We start from the raw sequence: 25424 nt of genomic DNA, 5'->3' as shown, positions 1-25424 counted from the left end.
TCTGCAGGGGTCTGTGTCCTCATGGCACAGGCTGAAGAGTCCCAGATCCAGTGGGGATTGGGGTGAATCACTGCAGTAGGCAAAGCCCCCATGAGACAGCAAAATGCGCCTTGAAGGAACACTCAACTGGGGCTGCAGGGTAGAGGACTTGAGTGCCAGTCCGGGTGCTGCTGACCCTAGCGGAGTCACTCCTCCTCCCTGGCTCTGCTTTTCTACCTTCCCTCCAAGAACATAACAAACTCTGGGGCCCAGGCAGGAGTCATCAATGGACAAAGAGGGGTAGGGTTTGAGAGGACAGAGAGTGGGGTTGGCGAACACAGCAGCCCTAAACAGGGCGGTGGTTCAGCTTCAGCCTCCCTCTGCCAGATGAAACACAGGTCCAGTGATAACAAATCTTCCCTCTCCCTCAAAAGGAGCCAGAAATACAGATTTTTATGTGATGGCTCCAACTTCTAAGTGTTGGCAATGAAGGTTGTTTTTTATAGAAAATGCCATATGGTTCAAAGCAGGTGTATCATTGGGATCTAATCCATAGGCTGCAGCACTGAGGGTCCCCTGCACCCTGCCTTCCAGGTGGGGTCAGCCAGTGAGGGCACTCACAGGTGTTGGGGGAGGTGGGAGAGAAGAAGGAGAGAGGGAGGGGATTTGCTTTTCTGATGACCAAGTTGCAATCTTAAACACCTTCAGGGGCCAGACAAGTCCCAGAAGTGGCTGGCAGCAGGTCATCCCCTGGTCCCTGCCATAGTTCTTACTGACTGCCAATACCACTACTTCCTCCCTCATCATTTCAGACCCAAAGGAGGTGATGACTTCCTGCATTACGAGCACCGAGAGCCTCTACATCCCTTGCCAGCTTCCCTAACCCTGCCCACAGTTCTGTAAATGGTTCCTTCATTAAATTTTGCCTCTATGGGCCCTTTTGGGTGGGATTCCGCTTCCTACAAAACCTTGGCTACACACAATATTATTTTTTGGTTGTTGAAAACTCTTGCAGGTGGCCAGAGGAAGGAAGGGATCGTCTGGGTACAAATCCTGGCTTTACTCCCATTGTTGTGTTGCATCAGCTCTCTATGCCTTGGATTCCTCATTGCAACCTTAGAGAGCCAACAGACAGGGTCAGTCATGATAATCCCACAAGCCCCTAGCCAAGGGTGCTCAGCAAACTGGCTTGCCTGGGGCCTGAACTTAAATAACAGTAGCATTTGTAAAACAATGGCATTTTCTGGAAATGCATGGCCAGTGATCTTCAGACAGTGTGACTGCCTGTTCCTGAACAAGGTCTTGATGCTCTGTGCCCCTTCTCCTGCTCACTCTGCACCGCCCATCCTGGAGACCCCTTCCATTTGGTGGGCAGGCTGGAGGGGCTGAGAGGCAGGAGCAGGGAGAGAATAGCATTAGTTTTCCTCATTCCCAGAGTCAAATCCCAGCATAGCCACCCTCTAGTGTGAAAAGTCCTTTCCCTCTCTGGGCTATTTCCACATCCACATAAGAGGAGTTTGCTCTGGAGCCTCCACGGTTCCCAGCAGCTTCCCCATTCTAGGGTCCATGGTGGACTCTACCTCTGCAGACAAACCAAAGTTCTGCACATTATCTATGACACTTTATCTTAATGAAGCATAAAAAATTATGAAATTTCACGCTAAGCTTTCCTCAATTGTGTGGTAGAAGAAATGTTTAAATCTCTCTTTTTTTGGCTGACTCTTTGCAAGGCAAGTGTTTCCAAATGTTTGGCCCAGTCCCTTTCCCTCCTCCTTCCCCAGGGCCTGTCCTCAGGAGGAAGGCTCCAAAGATGAGGGGGGAGGGCCAGACCCAGGCCAATCCGGGGGTGGCACTGCTGACCGCAGATGACCCATTGGCTGGGTCTACCCCACACCTGGATGACTGACCGCTATTCTGGACTTACTTTGGGCCAGATGTTTTTGGCAGCCACCCACAGTCAATTGGGGGATTGCGTTTGAAAAACTAGAGAGCAGCAAACAAAGGCAAGGGTGAGAAGGGTGAGGCCTTCTGGTTAGAAAATACTGAAATTCCTCCTGGTTGCCATCCAGTCAAAAGAACAGGCTGTTCCATGGGTTCCTGGGGACTACTGGGGAGTGAGAAAGTTGATATCTGAATGGACATGGCTTGGCTGCCATTTTGTAAGATTAGGAAAACCATTCAGTTCTTACTTTCCCTGGGTCTGTCACCTGGAGGAGCAGAATCCAACAGGGATGGTGCAGGGAAAGATCCCAGCTTTGGAATCAGACTGATGGGGAGTTAGAACCCGAGTTTGCTACTTACTACTTGGGTAATTTGGGCAAGTTACTCAGTCCTCTTGGCCCCACTGAAAATGGAGATAGTAAGGGTTAACTCACAGGGTTGGAGAGAGTATTAATGCAGACTGGTGTGGATGACTGTACAAATGGACAGGTGAACACCTCACTGGCAACAAAAAATAGAACTACAGGGACCACCACGCAGCAGTGTTACATGCTCAGTTGAGAAGAAAACAAAGTACTGAATGGAGAAGTTAGAGACTACCCATTCTCCTAACTAATCTCAATTTTATCCCACCTAACCCCCCTTCAAAAAGAGGTTATGGTTTTTCATTCTGGTGTGATAAATTCAGGGCTAAGAACAGCAGAAACAGAATTGTTAGGATATATAGAAAGATATAAGAGGGGGTTTATGATGGGAATTGGCTCTGGAACTTATACTACCAGGAAGCTGACCATGTAACTTCCTGTAAGTTTTGGAGTCCAAAGGCCAGAGAACAAAGAGGTCCAATGTCCAAGGGCAGGAGAAGATGGATGTAGAAGAGAGTGCAAATTCATTCTTCCTCCACTTTTTTGTTCTACTTGGGCCTCAACTGAGCTGCTTTAAGAAACCACCCACTGTGGTTACTGGGCGGACGTTGTTGAGGATGTTTCTCACTGCTTCACAGTGTCATCCTCCCATGTGTCATCCAGGAAGACTTGTGGGATAAGGTTCAGCTCTATTTCATTTACCTATTAACTTATTTTGAGACAGGTCTCACTCTGTCATCCAGGCTAGAGAGCAGTGGCACAGTCTTAGCTTACTGCAACCTTCACCTCACTGGCTCAAGTGATGCTCTCACCTTAGCCTCCCAAGTAGCTAGGGTCACAGGTAAACACCACCATGCCCAGCTATTTGTGTGTGTGTGTATGTAGAGATGGGGTCTCACTATGGTGCCCAGGCTGGTCTCAAATTCCTGGGCTTATGCAATCCTCCTACCTCAGTCTCCCAAAGTGTTGAGATTATAGGCATGAGCTACTGTGCCCAGCCAGGTTCAGCTTTAGTACCAGAAATCATCTTGCTACTCTTAGCAACATATGGGCTTCTGAGCAACCGGTTTAGTGCTACTTTGGAGACACAATCACGTGCCTGATCACATGGCTCTCAGCACTGGCTGCTGGAGAGGTCAGCACAAAATCTATGACCCACCTCTACCAAGTCTCCTGACCTCATTGTCAAAATTTCACACCCCAATTTCACTCTGGCTTGCCTTTGGTTTTCCTCACCCTCATTGCGTCTTTGACCTGAATTTTTCTCTCAGCTTTGTTTTTAACCAAATTGGATTTTGAACGTGACAAGTCACTTTGGATCATCTGAGGATGAAGTTGCTGATGGGTTGTTAGATGATAAATAGACAGGGTGATGAAGAAATCAATATGGAATATGCCATGGGAAGATGGTACCTAGTGTGTGTTCAAACAAACATAGGTCTCTATCCACCTTAGTCTGTTCAGGCTGCTAAGCAAAGTACCTTAGAGCTGGCCTATAAATAGCAGACGTTCATTGTTCACGATTCTGGGGCCTGGCAGGCCGAGATCCAAGTGTGGGCATGGTTGGGTGCTGGCGAAGGCCCTCTTCTGGGTTGCACACACCAACTTCTCTGTGAATCCTCACATGGTGAAAAGAGAGCTCGCTGGCTCTCTGGCCTCTTCTTATAAAGGCACCAATCCCAATCCTGAAAGCACCAGCCTCAACACCTAATCACCTCCTAACACCATTACTTTGTGGGCTAGGGTTTCAACATATGAATTTGGGGGAGACACACACATTCAATTCTAACACTACCCTCTTCTCCTATGCAATATACGCCACACCAGTACTAGCAGACGAGGTCTAGAACTAGCTTTTCTTCCATGGGCCAGGGATCTGGTTTCCCTTCATGGGTGTTCTGCTCATGTCCACTGAATCACAGTGCCCTGTTGTTTTCACCGGGCATCACGCTGAGATGATGCAGTGTGGGTGTAGTGTTCGCTCTAACATTGTCCCAGTCCTGCCTCACTTTTCTCTATTGACATTCTGTCCATCATAAAGCATCCATGAGGCCAGGCACAGTGGCTCACATTCACAATCCCAACACTTTAGGAGGTCATGATGGGAGAAGTGCTAGAGGCCAGGAGTTCAAGATCAGCCTGGGCAACATAGTGAGACCTTGTCTCTACTAAAAAGTATTAAAATGTCTGGTTATGGTGGTGTTATGTTTGTAGTCCCAGCTACTCAGGAGGCTGGGATAGGAAGATTGCTTGAGCCCAGGAGTTGGAGGTTGCAGTGAGCTATGATTATGCCAGGACACTCCAGCCTGGGTAACAAAGTGAGACCCTGTCTTTAAAAATAAATAAATAAAACATCCACAAACCTCTATCTGGCTGACATCTGCTTATTGTTTGGGTTTACTCTTGGTACAGAGTGGGTGTTCCCAGGAGGAGATAACAGCCCACTAGAGGCGGAGCCTGACAGGGGCTATGAACCCCTCTTCTGTGGAATTCTGGGAGGAATGAGGTAGAATCAGCTCTGCAACTCTGGGAGGATCATCTAATCTCCCAGCCTGCCTCCTCATTTCCTGGCGGGGTGGGGCAGGTTTCGGGGGGTAAGACATGCAAAGCTTGAGGCCTGCCTTCAGTAAGTATTTACTGAGCACCTAGTCTGTGCCAGGGCCCTCAGTGAGCAAGACAGGCCCAGTTCCTGCCCTCATACGGCTTGCCTCTAAGTAAGGGAAGCAGACATGGCATAAATATATAGCCTGGAAAAATGATTATGCTGAGGGCAAGGAAGAGAATTTAAGCGAACTGTTGAGACGGTGACTGTGGAGATGCTTGAATTTCAGAGGTGCAGGCTTTAAGAACAGACGTTTCTGGGAGGATAATCAGAAAGAACCTTCAAGACGTGGTCAGATTGTGGAAAGGGAGGTCCCTAGAGTGGAGGAATTCTGCAGCCAGGAAGGGAGGAAGGATTGCTGGCCTGGATATGAAAGTCTGTAGTCGTCTATCATCTGGAGGGGGAAAATACGGTCACAAGCTGAATTTGCACAGTGGAAAACGTCCACGACATACTGTAGTGATTTGCAGCTGCGCATAATAAAGCGGCCGGGAGACAGCTTCTTGGACATGCCACCTTGCTCTGCTCCAACCTGAGAACTTTGAGAAACCTGCCTACTGTGTGCGAAGTCCATCGCCTCACCTGGTGCTGCCAAACAGCTGTCAGCTGGTAACGGAACCAAATGTTTTCACTGGTCAAAACATCCAGCCCGTTTCTCAAGTGGAGAGAGAAGCAAACCTTGATTTAAACCCAGAAAGGGGTGGGTGGATAGAAAGGCAGCTAAGCAGACCACATGGAGCTTTCACGTTTACAGAGAGAAGAATAAACTTAGGTGGCTAACTTTAAAAGCTTGGAAATATTCACATCGTAACCCTAAAACATTAGGTTATAGATCAAGAACATCGTATCCCATAGTAGCCTGTATTTTCCTCTGAGTGAAGGAAGAAGGACGTGTTTGAGACCGAGTGATAGTGCTTAAGTGAACATGTAGAAGTGGATGGACTTGGCTAACTCTGATGGAAGGTGGTGGGAGGTGCTGGGTCCTGGCTTCTCTCTCTAGCTTTGCCCCTTGTCCTTGGGATAGTCACTTCACTCCTCTGGGAACAGTGAGATGCTGCACACACACACACACACACACACACACACACACGCATACACGGTTGCTGTGCTGATCATCCGAGTCAAAAAGATTTGAGAGTGCTTTGCAAACGGTAAAATGCCGAGGAATAAAAGTGACTTTTAGTTAACAACTAGAAACAACTTTAGAGTGAAAGCATTTTTATGAACCCAGCTCAATTCCTCTTTCAGCTTTCCTCCTACTTTTCTGCTCATCACTGGATTTCATTTCACATCATTTTAGGGTTTCTGGGACTAAAATCAAAGGTGCTAATGAAGACACTGGCTGTAAAAGATGAAAAAACCAAATAATACTTGTCCAAAGATAAACAGTAAGAAATGCTGAGGCTGCTCATCCAGACCCCACTCACCAAGGTGGGCACCCCACCCTGCCCACACCGCTAGTGTCTCTCAGCTGTCCTCCTCTCTGGAGAATGGTCCTTGGCCTTTTGGAATATATTTGAGGAGCTACACCCTGTCCCCAAGCTGGCCAGGGTCTGCCTGAGCCAATTTCTGACTAATGTATATACAAAGCTTTCTCCACCTTGCCTCGAAATGAGACACCCTAGGGCTCCCCATGGGATGCAGGGAAGGCCAGACTTCAGTTGAACCCATGTCTTTGCCAAGCTGCTCCCCTACCCTGTCCTGCTTCTCTCGCTGTCTTCCCAGTTTCTCAGAAAGTATTCCTTCAATAGCTCAATTGCACCAGATCCCTTGTCCCAGGTTCCTATCCTGGGGATCCCAACTCAGCACATGTGGTACCGGAGCAGAGCTAGGAAACAGACCCTAAGGACAGGAATCTGGAGTTGGATTCCTCGCCAGCTCAATGGCCATGAGGACCCCATCAATGGTAACAGGGGCATCCCTGGCATGCCGTAACAATGCGATTGCTAAGAGTCTCACCTGTGTTCATTGGGGCAATATATAGGTGAAAGGGCAATTCACTGGCCTGTGCAATGTTTCTGAAGTTTGAGAGGTGTTATGGGCTTAATGTTTGTATGAATTCAAATTCATACATTGAAGACTGAATCCCCAGGGGAATAATATTAGGAGATGGGGCCTTTGGGAGATACTTAGGTATCTCAGGTTTAGATGATGTCATGAGGGTGGGGCGGTCTTGATGGGATTAGTGCCCTTATAAAAAAGAGATATGAGGGAAATGATCTCTCTCTGCCTTGTAAGGACACAGTCAGAGGGCATCTGTCCCCAGACCAGGAGGAGAGCCCTCACCAGGAACCAAATCAGCTGGCACCTTGATCTTGGACTTCCCAGCCTCTATAACTGTGAGAAATAGATTTCTGGCCTTTTCTTTCTTTCTTTCTCCTAACTAGTCTAAATTTTAACTAGGCTGGAGTGCATTGGTGTGATCTTGGCTCACTGAAACCTCCACTTCCTGAGTTCAAGCGATTCTCCAGCCTCAGCCTCCCGAGTGAACCACCATGCCCAGCTAATTTTTGTGTTTTTAGTAGAGATGGGGTTTCACCATGTTGGCCAGGTTGGTCTCGAACTCCTGGCCTCAGGTGATCCACCTGCCTCAGCCTCCCAAAGTGCTGGAACTACAGGCATGAGCCACTGCACCCAGCCAGATTTCTGTTGTTTAAGCCACCCAGTAGATGGCATTTTTGTTACAACAGCCCCAACTGACTAAAATAAGAGATATAGGAGAAACAGTAATGATAAGATCTGTGGAACTGAGAGGCTGTTGCTAAACACCATAGATCAGAGGTTCCCAACCTTTTTGTCACCAGCGACCAGTTTCGTAGAAGACAATGTTTCCATGGACTGTGGTGGCAGGGGATGGTTTTGGGATGAAACTGTTCCACTTTAGATCATCTGTCGTTAGTCAGATTCTAGAACGCTCAACCTAGATCCCTCACATGCACAGTTCACAGTAGGGTTCGTGCTCCTATGAGAATCGGATGCTGCTGTGGATCTGACAGGAGGGGGAGCTCAGGCAGTAATGCTCGCTCACTCACCAGCTGTGTAGCCCAGTTCCTAACAGGTCATGAATTCGTACCAGTCCACAGCCCAGGGATTGGGGACTCCTGCCATAGATGAATGGAAGGTAGAAAACCACAGGCTCAGATTAATAAATCACCAATTAAAAGATGAGTGTGAGAATCAGAAGATCTATTTGGCAAGGTTTCAGTGACTTTTTTTCTCTGCACCTGGAGTTGGACTGAGCTGGAGACCAGGCATAGGACTTAATTGGAAGATAGCAGAACTTAAAGGAAGGTTGAGTGCTCAGCCTAGGTGAGTCTTCTGTGCCATGGAGGTACAGAAGCACAGAGTAGAATCTTGAGACCTGGATTAGAGATATTTGCATAGATGTAACTGAGAACTTTGAAATTCCCTTGAGCCCTCTGACCCTGCAGAGTGGCCCATCCCCCTTGTTGGAAGTTAATGGGGGTCCATAGCTTGAAGACTGTACATAGGTCTGGTGAGGTGGATGCCCTACACGAAAGCACTTGCCCTCCTCAGAATCTTCCTCGTTTCCTCTTCTAGCCATCGGACTAATAGTTAGGCTCAAATCTCAGCATGACCCAGGTGGGGAAGTGGTACGTATTCTAAGGGGTGATAAGGACAATAGGTCCCAATACAGTTTCCAGACTGGCTAACATATACCAGTAGTAATTTGAACATCTTCTCAGGAGGAGACCCTGGAGGTGCTGGATTGAAAAGCTGGAATATAAAGCTGAGTACAGGAGATTTTATGGGCATGGGACACTCTCTCATTTTATAGCATTTAATATCTTGTCAAGCGACCCAGGAGAAGTTTCTAGCATGCTGTTTTTAGGTGCTCAGGAAAAGTGATGGACCTAAGAGTATGAACTAGAGATGCCAGAACTGCGATAGGATGTTCTAGAAGAAGGATCAAAAGATTAACAAAAGTGTCCTTGCCTTATGGATATGTATATCAAACCAGAAAACCTATTGGCTTTACTCTGTTCTCCAGGAAGCCTTTGAAGGATGCTGCATTTACCAAGACTGCATTAAATGCTCTGGGAAGAGCAGCAGAAGTAACATTAAGCTCCTAGTGACTGTCCTCTGTAATCTGGGCCAATGGTGAGAGATGCTATGATAAATTGGGCTACTCAGTAGCAATGAGGATGATAACATCTCAGAATAGCAGAGTAGAGGGGCAGCACTTAACTGTCAGGATAATTACCCTAAATAGGCAACCGGGGTCCCTAATCCACAAATACCTTAGACGTAGTTAATAGAATATGGCATTCCTAAGGTAAGATAGCTAGAAAACCAAGAAAAGGTATCACAATGTATAATCAAAAGAGAACAAGAATGAATGAGACTTAGTCTATGTGTCTGTCTTCATGCCAGTACCAGGCTGATTTGGTAACTACAGCTTTGTAGTATATTTTGAAGTCAGGTAGTGTGATACTTTTAGTTTTGTTCTTTTTTTTTTTTTTTTTTTTTTTTGAGACAGAGTTTCACTCTGTCACCCAGGCTGGAGTGCAGTGGCATGATCTCAGTTCACTGCAACCTCCACCTCCTGGGTTCAAGTGATTCTCCTGCCTCAGCCTCCTGAGTAGTGGGGATTACAGGTGTACACCACCACATCTGGCTAATTTCAGCTTTGTTCTTTTACTTTAGGATTGCTCTGACTATTCTGGGTTTTTTGTGTTTCCATGGAAATGTTAAGATGGTTTTTTCTATTTCTGTGAACAATGTCTTTGGTATTTTGATAGTGATTGCATTGAATCTGTAAATTCCTTTGAGTAGCATTGTCATTTTAACAATATCAGTTCTTTCAATCCACGAGAATAGACTATCTTTCCATATTTGTGGTGTCCTCTTCAATTTCCTTTATCAGGGTTTTGTGGTTTCTGTTGCATAGATCTTTCACTACTTTGGTTAAGTTGACTCCTAGGTATTTTATAACTTTTGTAGCTATGGTAAATGGGATTACTTGCTTGGTTTCTTTTTCAGATTGTTAGCTGTTGGCATATATAAATGCTACTTACTTTTGTGTGTTGATTTTGTATCCTGCAATTTTACTGAATTTGTTTAATAGTTGTAACCTTTTTTTGATGGAGTCTTCAGGTTTTTCTAAATATAAGATTATATCATCGGTGAACAAGGCTAATCCGATTTCTTCCTTTCAATTCCACATGCCCTTTATTTCTTTCCTTTGCCTAATTGCTCTGTCTGGACTTCTAGTATTATATTGGATAAAAGTGGTGAAAGTGGGCATCCTGGTTTTGTTTCAGATCTTAGAAGACGGGCTTTCAATTTTTCCCTGTTCAGTAATATGTTAGCTGTGGGTTTGTCATACATGCCCTTATTATTTTGAGGTATATTCCTTCTATGCCAAATTTGTTGAGGGTTTTTATCATAAAGCAATGTTGAATTTTATCAAATGATTTTTCAGCATCTATTGAAATGATCATTTGTTTTTTGTTCTTGATTCTGTTAATGTGATGTATCATGTTTATCGATTTGCATATGTTGAACAATCCTTGCATTCCTGGGATGAATCCCACTTGATCATGATAAAAAATATTTTTAATGTGTTATTGAATTCAGTTTGCTAGTATTTTATTGAGGATTTTTTCATCTGTATTCATCAGAGATATTGGCCTGTGGTTTTCTTGTTTCGTTATGTTCCTGTCTGGTTTGGGTATCAGGGCTATACTGGCCTTGTAGAAAGAGTTGGGAGGTATTCCCTCCTCTTCAATTTTTTTCGGGAGAGTTTGAATAGAATTGACATTAGTTCTTTTTTAAATATTTGGTAGAATTTGGCAGTGAAACTGTCAGGTCCTGGGCTTTTCTTTGATGAGAAAGTTTTTGACTTCAGTTTTTATCCTGTTACAGTTATCAGTTTGTTGTGGCTTTCTATTTCTTCATGGTTCAGACTTGGTAGGTTCTACGTACCCAGGAAGTTGTCCATTTCTTCTAGATTTTCCAGTTGGTTGGCATATAGTTGTCTGTAATCGTCTCTAATGATTCTTTGTATTTCTCTAGTCTCAGTTGTTATGCCTCCCTTTTTGTTTCTGATTTTATTTAGTTGGGTCTTCTTTTTATTTTCTCCTAGTATAACTAAAGGTTTATTGATTTTGTTTATTTTTTCAAAAAAAAAAAAACAACTTTCTGTTTATTGATCCTGTGTATATTTTTAGTTTCAATTGCATTTATATCTGCTCTGATCTTTATTCCTGCTTTCCTTCTACCAATTTTCGGTTTGGTTTATTCCTGCATTTCTAGTTCCTTCAGACGTACTGTTAGGTTGTTTATTTAAAATCTTTCTACTTTTCTGATGTAGGGATTTATTGCTGTAAACTTCCTCTTAGTATTTCTTTTGCTCTCTCACGTAGATTTTGGCATGTTGTATTTCCATTTTCATTTATTTCAAGAAGTTTTTAAATCTCATTCTTAATTTCTTTATTGACACCTTGTAGTTTAGGAGCATGTAGCTTAATTTCCATGTGTTTGTGTATTTTCTGAAGTTCCTCTTGTTTAGTTTTATTCCACTGTGGTCAGAGAAAATACTTGATATAATTTCTACTTTTTAGAAATTTGATGACTTCTTTTGTGGTCTCTCATATGTTCTTTTCTGAAGAATGTTCCATGTGCTGATGGAAATAATGTGTATTCTGTAGCAGTTGGGTGAAATGTTCTGCAAATGTCAGTTAACAGAATAGAGAAGCCAGATATAAGTCCATGTACTTACAGCCAACACATTTTTGACAAACGTGCCAAGAACATAAAATGGGGAAAGGGCAGTTTCTTCAATAAATAGTGCTGAGACAACTGGATAACTATATGCAGAAGAATAATCAAGTCAAAATAAGTTAAAGGCTTAAATCTAAGACCTGAAACTATGAAACTACTAGAAGAAAACATAGGAAAAATAGTCCAGTACTTTGGTCTGGGTAAAGATTTTTTGTGTAAGACCTTGAAAGTACAAGCAACCAAAACAAAAATACACAAATAGGATTACATCAAGCGAAAAAGCTTCTGCACGGTGAAGGAAACAATCAACAAAGTGAAGGGACAGCCTACTGGATGAGAGAAAATATTTGCAAACAATCTATATGACAAGGGATTAATAACCAGAATATATAAAAAGCAGAAGCAATGCAACAGCAAAGAATAATAATGATGATAATAATAATATTAATCTGATTTAAAATGGGCAAAAGATCTGAACAGACATTGCTCCAAAGAAGACATACAAATGGCCAACATGTATATTAAGAAGTACTAAATATTCTTAATCATCAGAGAAATGCAACTCAAAACCACAATGAGATATCACTCTAGTTAAAATGGCTTTTATCATTTGTCATCAAAGACAGATGACGGTGAGGATGTAGGAAAAGGGAAACCCTCATATACTACTGTAGCAATGCAAATTAGTATAGCCACTATGGGAAACTATATGGAGGCTCTTTAAAAAGATAAAAATAGAACTACCATATGACCCAGCAATTCTACTACTGGGTATATATTCAAAAGAAAGAAAATCAATATATTGAAGAGATACCTGCACTCCCAGGTTTATTGCAGCCCTATTCACTGTAGCTGAAATATGGAGTCAGCCTCAGTGATCACGAGCAGATGAATGGACAAAGAAAGTGTGGCACATATACACAATGGAGTATTATTCAGTTATAAGACAGAATGAAATCTTGTCTTTTTCAGCAACATGAATGAAACTGGAGTTCATTATGTTAAGTGAAATAAGCCAAGCACAGAAAGACAGATATTACAAGTTCTCATTCATATGTGGGAGCTAAAAAAAAGTGGCTCTTATGAAGACAGAGAGTAGATTGGTGGTTACCAGAGGCCAGGAAGGGTAGTGGGGAAAGGAGGATGAAGAGAGGCTGATTAGTGGGTACAAATATACAGTTTGACAGAGGAAATATGACGTAGTGTTTGATGGATCAATAGAGTGATCACAGTTAACAATAATCTATTGCATATTTCAAAACAGCTAGAAGAGAATAGTTCAAATGTTTCTAGCATAAAGAAAAGACAAATATTTAAGGTGATGGATATTCTAATCACATTGATTAGATCTTTATAAATTATATGAATGTATTAAATTATATGCATCATGAAATATGCAAATCTACTATGTTTCAACAAAAATAAATAAATGAGCAGAAATCTGATTCCAGCCACCCCAATAGAAAGTCATAGTCCTTTGCCCATTTTTAAAAATGGATTCTCTAGAATTTGTTCATTGAAAAAGAGTCCTGTTTCCATGATGAGAGACCATGTAACACTGAAGAGTATACAGAAATGATTCCCTGATATCTTCCCAAAAAGAGCCTCTGGACATTTTTTTGGCTAATCATACACCAAGGAAAGGAAATGCCCAAGTCTTTTGAGAACTGTTTGATACCTGGTCCAAGGTGACACTGAAAAATGCCAAAGGGCCATCCTGGTTCCCCCATGAGGGTAGAAGCAGTTGAGAGCCAGGTATAATGGACTCAGGGGCTCAGGTTCATATCACAGTATGTCCACTGGGTCATTTCTCCAGTTCCCAAAGTATATTCAGAATAGACAATTTGTCAGAACTCTCATACTAGTTCCTTTACCTGTGGAGTAAAAGTTATCGTAGTAGGAAAATCCGGGAGGACACCATTATAGTAGGGAAAGTCTTCGAAACAACTCTGCCTTTGGTGTAGCTAATAAATCAAAGTCAATTTCACATTTTGTGAGATTAGTACCACCCTCAAAAATGTTAAGAGTAAACAACAGATGGTTATCATATCCTCACTTAATTCAGCAGCCCAACCTCTGGAAAAATTGGATGAATCATGGCAGAGAGCAGTGGGTTATGACAAATTTAACCAATTAATGACCCAACTGCAGCCACAGTGCCAGACATTGTATCTTTACTAGAGAAATTTAATGCAACTTCTAATGTGGTATGTGGCTATTAATGTGCTATTAATGTGCAGAATGCATTATTTAATTATTTAATTATTTTTATTATTTTTATATCCATTAGGAAAGGTACTAGAAACAGCATGCATTCACAAGGCATGGGCATCAGTACACATTCACAACTTTTCCCTGTTGCATGAGTAGTCTCATTTTGTCCTACTTTCTATTGCAACAGAAAGGCTGAAGGACCCTGGACCGTCTAGGCACAACCGAGAATATCATATTGGTCCACCATACTGACTCCTCCTTAAGATGTATGGGCTTCAACGGGTGGGAACTGCCATAAAGGTGAAGTTTTGAGAGGTTCACTGATCTAGGGTATGCTGGAACATCTCAAAGTAAAGGACAAATTGTGGCATATTTTCCTAATACACATAAAGGTGCCATATGGGCTCAGGCAGCCATAATGGCCAATTTTTCAAACCTCACTGCATAGCAGTTGTGTAGTTTGATAAAGACTCACTCCATTCTACCCAGGTCTGAGGGTGGACCCTGATTAGACTGAGCCAACCAAAGAATTCCCACCACCTACAAGTCATGCTTACTGGCTATGGGTGGGTGACCTGGGTTAGTCCATTCTGAATAAAGCTTGGAACTTCTGTTTGGTGGCTAATGGAAGAGAATCCTGTTCTCTTCTCTAGTGAAGGCGAAAGTATGTAGCTCTGGGAGCCCCAAAGCCAGCTTGAGAGCAAAACTGATGAATGATACCTAGAGACTGGCAGAACCAAGAGGATCATAGAGAAACTAAGCTTCCATCTGATGATATGTGGACCAAGCAACCCAGAAGCCTGCTCTACCTATGAGCTTTCCCAGTGTTTGAGCCAATATGTTCCACCCTTCCAGATTACGCCACCTTGAATGAGCCTTCTGATGTTTGCAGCATATTGTGTCTTAATTCATGCAGGACCTTCTCAGCATCATGTCATCACCAAGAGAAGCAGAAATCTGGCTTCAATCCACTGGCCAGCAATGTCAACCTCTTCCAAAGGAGGTTCTGAAAGAATAGTGATAGGGGAGTTTGTTGCACAAATAGAATAAGATATGCTCTTTGCTGTCTCTGTCCCCAAAGTCCAATGATAATTGCTATTATCTCCTTCTCTCTCCCTTCCCCTTCCCCATACCCCAGCCCCTAATCAGTCCTCCTGTCTTTCCTTCTTTTCTCATCCTCTCTACCCTTCACCATGGTCAGCAAAATAAGAACTCAAGAGATGCCAGAGCAAGTGAGAATCCTGAGAAGGCATAGGGCAGAGGGGAGGGGTGCCCATGCCTATAATTTGAGATTTCATCCTTTACCTATGCCATGCTCTGGGTACAAAGGGTCTTCATCAGGGCAAGAACATTTTTTCAAACCCATCATTTACCTTATTAAAAAAAGTGTGAAGGCCATTATCAAGAAGACAAAAGGCAACAAGTGTTGGTGAAGGTGGAGAGAAAAGGAAACCCTTGCACACTGTTGGAAATTTAATTAGTACAGCCATTACAGCAAACAGTATAGAAGTGCCTCAGAAAACTGAAAAATAGAACTACCACAGGATCCAGCAATCCCACTGCTGAGCTGATATGGTTAGGCTTTGTGTCCACACCCAAATCTCATCTTGTGTCCACACCCAAATCTTTGTGTCCACACCCATATCTCAAATTCCCCATGAGTCAATGGAGAGACCAGGTGGATGTAACTGAATCATGGAGGCAATTTCTCCCATGCTTTTCTCATGATTGTGAGTGAGTTCTTAAAACATCTGATGGTTTTATAAGGGGCTCCTTTCCCTTCACTCAGCACTTCTCCTTCCTGCCACCTTGTGGAGAAGACACATTGCTTCCGCTTGTAAGCTTCCTGAGGCCTCCCCAGCCATGTTGAACTGTCAGTTAATTAAACCTCTTTCCCTTATAAATTACCCAGTCTCAGGCAGTTTTTTATATCGTATGAAAACGGACTAATAATGAGTACATATCCAAGGGAATTAAAATCAATATGTCAAAGAGGTATCTGTTCACCTGTGGTGTTATTCACAACAACGAAGATATGGAAGTAACTAAAGTGTCCATTAATTAATAAATACATACAGAAAATGTGGCTTATATGCTCCGTGGAATCCTATTCAGACTTAAAAAGAGAAGGAAACCCTGTTGTTTGCATGGAGGTACATGGATAAGAATGGAAGACATTCTGCTCAGTGAAATAAGCCAGACACAGAGACAAATATTGTATGGGCTCACTTACCTGCAGAATCTAAAAAAGGTGACTTCATAGAAACAGAGTGGAACAGTGGTTACCAGAGGCTGGAGAGGGAGTCAAGAACGGGGAAAAGAGAGATGTAGGTCAAAACATACAAAGTTTCCCTTAGGAGGAGTTGGTTTTTGTGATCTGTCACATAACATGGTGACTACAATTAGTAATAATGTATTGTATATTTTACAATTACTAAAAGAGTAGATTTTAAACTTTTTCATCGTGAGAAAAGAATAAATAAGTGAGGTGATGGATATGTTACTTAGCTTGATTTAATCTTTCTACAATGTATGCATATATCAAAACATCACATCACACCCCATAAATACATGACTATTATTTGTCAATTAAATAAGTAAATAAAAATTATAATTGCAAAAAAAAGCGTGAAAAGGAAACAACTCACGAATTTCCTTCTTGAGCCTCTCCTGTTGTGGATGTCAGCAAGAATCCCGGTCTTCAGCCATGACATCTGCAAAATTCAAGGCAGGGATGAACGGCCACATGCAGCAGGTCAAGGGGTCACGTGGCTGGCCCAAGGACACAGGGAATCAGGTGCTCAATGGGGTCCCTGGAGACACGGAGGGCAGGAGCCTATGCTGGGCAGGTGAATGGCTTGGATTCAACCTGGTTCTGTCACTCCTTGGCTGTGTGGCCTTGGACAAGTGATAGAATGGATTGGGTCCACAGTATCCTTGCCTGTAAAGTGGGGACAATAGTGATTGTACATACTGAGTCCCCAGTTGAATTTAACTGTAATCATAGAGTCTCTGGTCTGTGGGTGTTGGTGGTGACTCAGCTGCAGGGTGGGGAACAAGGAGGCCCCAACAGCCAGTACTAAAAAGACATCTGAAGTTTGTATGCATTCTACCCCTGTCTTAGTTTTGGTGCCCCCCAAAGCACAGCCTGAGACAGAGCTTGGGTGTGGGTAGTTTGTTTGGGAGGTGACCCCAGGAAGCAGGAGAAAGCAGGGGAAGGTGGGCTCTCAGGTCTCAGATAACGTTTTGAAACATGTACAGAAGTTCTCTATACTGTTTTGAATAACGCCCCCCAAAATTTGTGTCCACCTGAAGCCTCAGAATATGACCATATTTGGAAATAGAGTCTTTGTGATGTAATTACTTAAATTAACGTGAAGCCACACTGAATTCAGGTGGGCCTTGAAACCAATGGCTGATGTTGTTATAGGCAGGCCATGCGAAAGCACAGAGAGGAGGCCATGTGAGGATGGAGTGGAGACTGGAGAGAGTTTATGAGCCAGAAAGTACCAAGGATCACTGATGACCACTGGAAGCCAGGAGAGAGGCATGGGACGATTTATCCGTCAGGGTCTCCAGGAAGGAACTAACCCTGAAGGCACCTTGACTTCAGACTTCTGGCTTCCAGAACTTTGAGCAAATAAATTCCTATTGTTGGAAGCCACCAGCTTTTGGTCATTGTTACAGTAGCCACAGGAAACTAATAGAGTCTCCCAGAACTGTCCACCACACCTCCAGCCATGACTCATCTCCCAGCTTGCCCAAGAGTTCCTTCACTCATGCATCCATTCATTCAGTGCACATTCCCTAAGCTCCTGCTCGCGAGGATGATGCGACCTGGTGCCTGGGCTCAGTGAGCTCAGGGGCAGTGAGGGAGACACTAAATCATTGGGACACACGTGTTAAGCTTGGTGATTGCTGGAAACAAAGCAGGTCAAGAGAGCACTGAGGACAGACTCAGCTCAGCCAGGGCTGGGGGCTATGTGCAGGGTGCAGGGCAGTAAAACTTCCCCAGGAAGACTGCTCACACAGAGAAAACAGTGTGTGCCAGGCACAGTGGGGAGACAGCGTGAAGGATTTGGGAAGAACACTGTTAGGTGCAGTGGGAGAGTCAGGAGATGAACACTGGGCATCTCAAGCACTAAGCTGATAGGTTGTGGGCACCTGCTGCCCCCAGTGTCCCTGCATGCCCCTCCTTTCAGGAGGGTGACCCAAGCTGGGCCAAGAGAGTCCTTGCCTGGGACTTCATATATAGTCACCATAAGAGGAACTCTCTCCTGTCTGGCTTGGCTGGAGCTGGGAGTGGCCTGTGACTCTGCTTCTCCTCCTGCTTGGACAAGGCTCACTGTCAGAGGGAGAAGATGGGGCCAAGGCATAGAAGAAGGCAGTGGAGAGAAACAGAAAAAGAGGTTGCCTGACCATGTCTGAGGTCAGGTCCACTCCCATCCTTCCCAGTCTCATGTCAGCTTTTGTCTTACGTAAACGAGTTGGGTTTCAGACCCTTAAAACAGAAAACGGAAAACCTCCAGAGGGTTTTTAAATGTGTATGTAGTGGGTTGAATGGGGTGGCCTCCAAAGGAAATTTCCACCCAGAACCTCAGAATGTGAACTTATTTGGAATTAGGGTATTTGCAGATGTAATTAAGGTAAGAGTCTCAAAGTGAGTTCATGCTAGATTAGGGTAGGTCCCTAGTCCAATGACAAGTCCTCAGAAGAGAGAGAAAAAAAGAAGCCACATTGAGAGAGACACAGACAGCGGAGGCCATATGGTTATGGAGGCAGAGATTGGAATGCTGCAGCCTCAGGCCATGGAACACCTAGAGCCACCAAAAGCTGGAAGAGGCAGTAAGGATCCTCCCCTAGAGCCTTCAGGATTGGGGGAATGCAGCCTTGCTGACAGCTTGAGTTCAGGGGAAAGCGAGCATGGTGGAAGAACGGGCTTTTGGCTCATTGACTCACCACTTCTGATGACTCCCAGGGCCCTCTCCTGTGTACCACCTTAGATCCTCTTGGCCTCATTTATCTATGATCACAGCCCCAGCTGTGGTGGCCAGGTGTTCCCAGGCTCTGCCAGCTTCCTGCAACGGTGACCTGACAGCATCTCACCCAATGTTTATCAATACTGGGCTTAGGATGCCGCAGGAAGCCTCCTTGGGCTGGGCACATGCACTCTTCAGAACTGTGAGGAATAAACATCAAATAGGATAAACCTTAACCAACAGGGACTTCAAGTCAGTGGAAAATTGCTGCACTCTCTCTACCTTTAATGATTGCTCTGAGATGATTCTCATGGAATCATTGAAGGAGATCAGGAAGTCACAGAAGGTGGAGCCAAGACACTCCTCCACCCAAGCCTCACTTGTTGTCCCATACCTGATCCTGGGACCACACTGTCAAACAGTCCTCAAACAAAAGCTTCTGTCTCAGGCTCTGCTTTTGGGGAATCCAGGCTCAGGCAGGATTCACACATGATTCTAAAGCAGGAACTATTCCATCTGGCTGCATGTGATTGTTCTTCACAGCTAAAGCCAGTGAACAACCATGTATTAAATAAGAACCAGATGAGGCTGTTTTAACAAGCAACCTTGAGTACAGTGACTTCAAAAGGAAAGAGTTTATTTTTCACTTGTGTAGAGTCTCCGTAGATGGCCCAGGGCTGGTGAGGAGCTGGGAAGCAGGGCACTCTAGCTCGTTCTCAGCCGTCACCATGACTGGTGTCAAACAATGCTCTTGTCACATTCCTGCCTGCAGGAAGAGAGAAGAGGAAGAGTGCTCCTTTTATGGGCTCTGCTCACACCCCGTTGACCAAAATTTGTACACAAAATTTTGTTATCAAAATTTGGTCACACCCCTTGCTGCAAGGGGTGTTAAGAAAAGTAGTTTCAGCTAGATGGCCACGAACCCAACCCAAACTGGTGGATCCCATCATCAAAGGGAAATTGGATTGATGGATACTGGGAGACAAGAGAACCCTCTGCTGCCAGTCAAACTGCTTTCAAGAATCTACAACTACAGACACCCTACCATGCAAAACAAACCAATTTGGAGGAAACATAGTGAACATGAGTGGCATTGATTCAGGGCCTCCAAGGAGCAGAGTCCTTTATATTCAGATCAACTAGTAACCTCAGAGCTGTCCTACGAGGCCTGTGCTCTATCATTCCCATTTTACAGATGAGGAAACCGAGGCTCAGAATAAGTAATGTTCTCAAGGTGAAGAAGTGCCATAGTTGGAATTTGATATAACACAGTCTCCTTGGGCAAATATTCTTGACTGCCTTATCACACTGCCTCCCTTTGAGGGCCACTAACTTCCTGCTTCCAACTCTTCCAACTCATAATGACCCTCTCTGGGTCATTATGGTCGACAGCCTCTGGGGAGGCCCCATAAGCTGATGTTTATTGATATGGTTTGGTCCTGTGTCGCCATCCAAATCAGATGTTGAATTGTAATCCCCAGGTGTTGGGGGGAGGGGCCTGGTGGGAGGTAATTGGATCATGGGGGTGGATTTCCCCCTTCCTGTTCTCTTATGAGTGGGTTCTCATAAGATCTGATGGTTTAAAAGTCTGTGGCATCTCCCCCCTCTCTCACTCTCTCTCTTGCCACCATGTGAAGAAAGTCCTTGTTTCACCTTCACCTTCCGCCATGATTCCTTCACCTTCTGCCAAGTTTCCTGAGACGTCCCCAGCCATGTGGAACTGTGAGTCAATTAAGCCTCTTTTGTTTATAAATTACCCAGTCACAGGTAGTATCTTTGTAGCAGTGTGGAAGCAACTAATACATTTATACTCTTGTGTTATCCCCTGCCCTTGAGTGTCAGTGGGGCCTGTGATTTGTGACGAGATGCACATTATTATGATACGAAAGATTGTGACCTCTCTTGCTGGGTGTGAAGAAGCAAGCTGCCATGTTGTAAGATGCCCTATGGAGAGGGCCACATGGCAGTGAACTGAGGGCAGCTCCAGCCTCCATCCAAAAAAGATAGTGAGGCCCTCAGTTCAGCAGCCTGCAAGGAACTGCCAAAACCTATGAGCACAGCCTCCAGTCAAACCTCAGAAGAGACAACAGCCCCAGCCAATATCTTGATTGCAGCTTTGTGAAGGCATAGAGCAGAGGACCCAGCCATTCTGTGCCCAGAGTCCTGACCCACAGAATTATGAGATAATAAATGTGAAGTGGTTTAAGCTGCTAAGTGTATAGTAACATTGTTACACAGTCATACATAACTAATACAGTCTTAGTTTCTCTCTCTGAAAATGGGCAAAATACACCACCTTTCAGATGTACACTCAGCCAGTGGGAAGGAAACCATTCTCCTATACTCAGCTGTATTAGTTTTCTATAAATGTTGTCACAGAGTACCACAAGCTTAGTGGCGTAAAACAACACATATTTACTTGCTTGCAGTCCTAGAGTTCAGAATTCTGAAATCAGTCTCACTGGGCTAAAGTTGAGCATTGGCAGGGCTGGTTACTCCTGGGGAGACTCTAAGGCAGAATTATTTTCTTATCTTTTGCAGCTTCTAAATTCCATTTTTTATTCCCTGGCTCATGGCCCCTTCCTTCATCTTCAAAGCCAGCAGTGTAGCTTTTTCAAAACCCTCCTTCCATCATCACATCACTTTTGTAACTCTGAGTCTTCTGTGTCCCTTTATAAAAACACTTAAGATTACATTAGGTCAACCCAGATAATCCAGGATAGTTTGTAAACGTGTGCTCTTTTAAGCTGCTAAATTTGTGGTAACATTGCTACACAGCAACAGAAAACTAATACTGTGTGTACTAGTCAAAGTTCTCCAGATAAACAGAACCAATATGATATATATATAGAGAGAAAGGGAGGTTTATTATGGGAATTGGCTCCAGGACTTATACTACTGGGACCATCCACATCCAGGGAAGTTGATGGTGTAACTTTCAGCAAGTCCTGGAATCCAAAGGCCCGAGAACAAAGAGCTTCAATGTCCAACGGCAGAAGACGGATGTTCCAGCTCAAGAAGAGAGAGCAAATTCATTCTTCCTCCACTTTTTTTGTTCTACCCGACCCTCAACAGATTGTTTGGTGCCCACACACATTGGTGAAGGCAGAGTTTCTTTACTCAGTCTGTTGATTCAGTGCTCATCCCTTCCAGAAAGACCCTCACAAACATACTCAGAAATGTTTTACCAGTTACCTGAGTATCACTTGACCCTGTCAGTTGACACATAAAATTAACCATCATGCTATCTCAAAACCTTAATTTGATCACAGGTGCAAATTCCCTTTGCCTATAAGGTAACACACCCACCAGTTCTGAGGATTAGGACATGAACATGTATGGAGGCCATTATTCAGCCTGCCACATTATCACACCTTAGGAACACAACCAATGCTAGTTACTAAGACACCCATATTCATTAGTTTGTTTTTTCATCTATTCTAGACCACCTCGTGTATGCCTGGCATGGCTCTGGTCATTGCAAATAAATGTATGATGTCTGCTCTCTAGGGGTTGAGAAAAGAAACATCTGAACAGTCGTAAAGGGAAAATTGAAAGTTTATATTTCTTCAATGCCTACCATATGTGATTACTTTTCTGTTGATCCTGTAACATATTGTGAAGAACTTGTGGCTTAAAACAACACAATAGCTGGAGCCGCTGCCACCAAGTCCAAATCTCCTTGCTGCATGCCCCCGATGGCCACCCAATGTGCATTCCCGATTCCTTTTGGTTCTAAGTCCAATATGGCAATTCTCAAGGATCAGCTGATTCATAATCTTCTAAAGGAAGAACAGACCCCCCAGAATGTGATTACCGTTGTTGAGGTTGGTGCTGTTCACATGGCCTGTGCCATCAGTATCTTAACGAAGGACTTGGCAGATGAACTTGCTCTTGTTGATGTCACGGAGAACAAATTAAAGGGAAAGATGATGAATCTCCAATATGGCAGACTTTTCCTAAGAAAACCAAAGATGGTCTCTGGCAAAGACTATAATGTAACTGCAAATTCTAAGCTGGTCATGATCGCAGCTGGGGCACATCAGCAAGAAGGAGAAAGCTCTCTCAATTTGGTCCAGTGTAATGTAAACATCTTTACATTCATTATTTCTAATATTGTAAAATACAGCCCAACTGCAAGTTCCTTATTGTTTTAAATCCAGTGGATATCTTGACTTGTGTGGCTTGGAAGATAAGTGGCTTTCCCAAAAGCCGTGTTATTGGAAGTGGCTGCAATCTGGATTCAGCCCAATTCCGTTCCCTGATGGAGGAAAGGCTGGGAGTCCACCCATCAATCTGTCATGGGTGGGTCCTTGGGGAGCATGGATAGTCCAGTGTGTCTGTATGGAGTGGGGTGAATGTTGCCGGTATCTCCCTGAGGATTCTGCACCCAGAGTTAGGGACTGATACAGATAAAGAACAGTGGAAAGAGGTTCACAAGCAGGTTGTCAAGAGTGCTTATGAGGTGATCAAACTGAAAGGCTACACATCCTGGGCCTTTGGTCTCTCTGTGGCAGATTTGGCAGAGAGTATAATGAAGAATCTTAGGCAGGTACACCCGATTTCCATCACGATTAAGGGTTTCTATGGAATAAAGGATGATGTCTTCCTTAGTGTTCCTTGCATCTTGGGACAGAATGGAATCTCACACCTTGTGAAGGTGATTCTGACTCCTGAGGAAGAGGCCTGTTTGAAGAAGAGTGCAGATACACTTTGGGGGATCCAAAAAGAGCTGCAATTTTAAAGTTTTCTGATGTCACACCGCTTCACTGTCTAGGCTACAACAGGATTTTAGTTGGAGGTTGTGCATGTCGTCCTTTTTATCTAATCTGTGATTAAAGCAGTAATATTAAGATGGACTGGGAAAAGCATCAATTCCTAAAGTTAGAAAGAGGCATAGTTTGTAAAATCCTACAGCTATATCCTGATGCTGGATGGTACTAATCTTGTATAGTCCTATAAGTCTACCACCTTTGAGGCACCACTGCCAATGCTGCACATGCTGCAGTTACCCCTTGAGCCAGATGGATGTTTACTGTATGTTATATACTTTCCTGGCTCCTTCACCAAACATGCCTCGTCCAACATTTTTTTCCAAATCAGTCACATCCTAGAATGCAGTGTATAAATCCAATATTGCGTGTCTTGTGCATAATTGTTCCAAAGGATCTTAATCTGTGTGCTATATATATCAGTAGTACACATTGCCATATACTGCAAAAGAAACATCTACATATAAACAATGCAACCAACTATCCAAGTGTCATACCAACTAAAACCCCAATAAACTTTGAACAGTGAAAAAAAAATAAAAATAAAACAACACAATGGATATTCTTATAGTTTTGTAGGTCAAATGTCCAGCACGGGTCTAAATCAAGGTTCCAGGAGGGCCATGTTCCTTTTTGGAGGCTCCAGGGGTCAATCTGTTCCCTTGCCTTTTCCAGCTTCCAGAGGTCGCCTCCATTTTTTGTTTATGACCTCTTCCATCTCAAAACCACCAATTGTGGGCCACAATCTTCTCAGGCTGCCATTGGTCTGGTTCTCTCTCTTCTGCCTTCCCCGTCCACCTATAAGGACCCTCTCGATTACATCAGGCCACTGAGATCATCCAAGATGAGCTCTGCATCTCAGGGATGGCTGATGTGCAAGCTCAATTTCACCTGCTGCCCTAATTTCCCTTTGCCATGAATCTAATGTAGTCACAGGTCCAGGGGATCAGGAAGTGGACATCTTTGGGAGCCATTATTTTGCCTACCATAGCATGTCACACCCAGTGATAGCATTTTTAAAGTATTATCTCATTTAGTCCTCAGAACAACCAAGTAAAGTAGTACTGTCATCATCCCTATTTTGCAGATGGGGAAATGGGGTACAGGGGGCTTATGTAATTTTCCCAAAGTCACATGGCTGATAGTGATTATATTTGAAACCAGAGAGTTTTGGTCTAAAACCCACTCTTATAAACACTGCACCACGTTGCCTCATATGCAATACCTACTACATGCCAGTCCTGTGCTGTTTTATAAACTATAATAAGCTAGCAGTTTCCTTAATGTAAACAAACCCTTAACTTTCAAGTTTGCAACAGAGAATCTCCATCAAGGAAGGGGTTTTGGACCTCCGAGTCCTAATCCTCTTTACTTCATGGACGATGGTGGTTTCTGCTACCATGACCCACCTCTCTGGCCTAGGGGAGATTGGTTGTCCCCCTTAGCCTCACAGAGCCAGATTAAGAACCAACAAGGCCAGGCATGATGGCTGTCATCCCAGCACTTTGGAAGGCTGAAGTGAGAGCATCACTTGAGCCCAGGAGTTCAAGACCAGCCTGGGAAACAGTGAGGCCTCATCTCTACAAAGATGAAAAAAAACATTAGCCAGGCATGGTGGCGTGAACCTGTGGTCTCAGCTAAGCTACGGTTGCCCCACTGCACTCCAGCCTCAGTATCAGAGCAAGACCCTGTCTATAAAAGGAAAGAGAGAAAACAGAACCAACAGCTGAGCATGTCTCTGAAGCTATCTATGAGAGGGGCCAGATCATTCCAGGGAGAGTAAGATGGAGGGAATTATATTTAGCAACATTCTCTCAAGGGCAAT

General features: G+C 43.9%; 1 long non-coding RNA gene and 1 pseudogene across 1 annotated transcript; one reads left to right on the top strand and one right to left on the bottom strand.

Annotated features, from left to right (window-relative positions):
* Positions 1 to 14978: 14978 nt before the first annotated feature.
* Positions 14979 to 20263, bottom strand: LOC116274219. Its single transcript, XR_004182852.1, has 3 exons — positions 18808 to 20263; positions 16497 to 16547; positions 14979 to 16140 (listed from the first exon to the last, which is right to left on the bottom strand). It is a non-coding gene; the product is annotated as an uncharacterized LOC116274219 (long non-coding RNA).
* Positions 20264 to 20519: 256 nt separating this feature from the next.
* On the top strand, positions 20520 to 25135 carry LOC110743221 (annotated as a pseudogene).
* The last annotated feature ends 289 nt before the right edge of the window (positions 25136 to 25424 follow it).

The sequence above is a fragment of the Papio anubis genome, chromosome 3 (genome assembly GCF_008728515.1).
Source record: "Papio anubis isolate 15944 chromosome 3, Panubis1.0, whole genome shotgun sequence".
Classification (NCBI taxonomy): Eukaryota; Metazoa; Chordata; class Mammalia; order Primates; family Cercopithecidae; genus Papio; species Papio anubis.
Note: the sequence above shows the minus strand (reverse complement) of the source record. Positions and strands in the feature narration are given on the sequence as shown.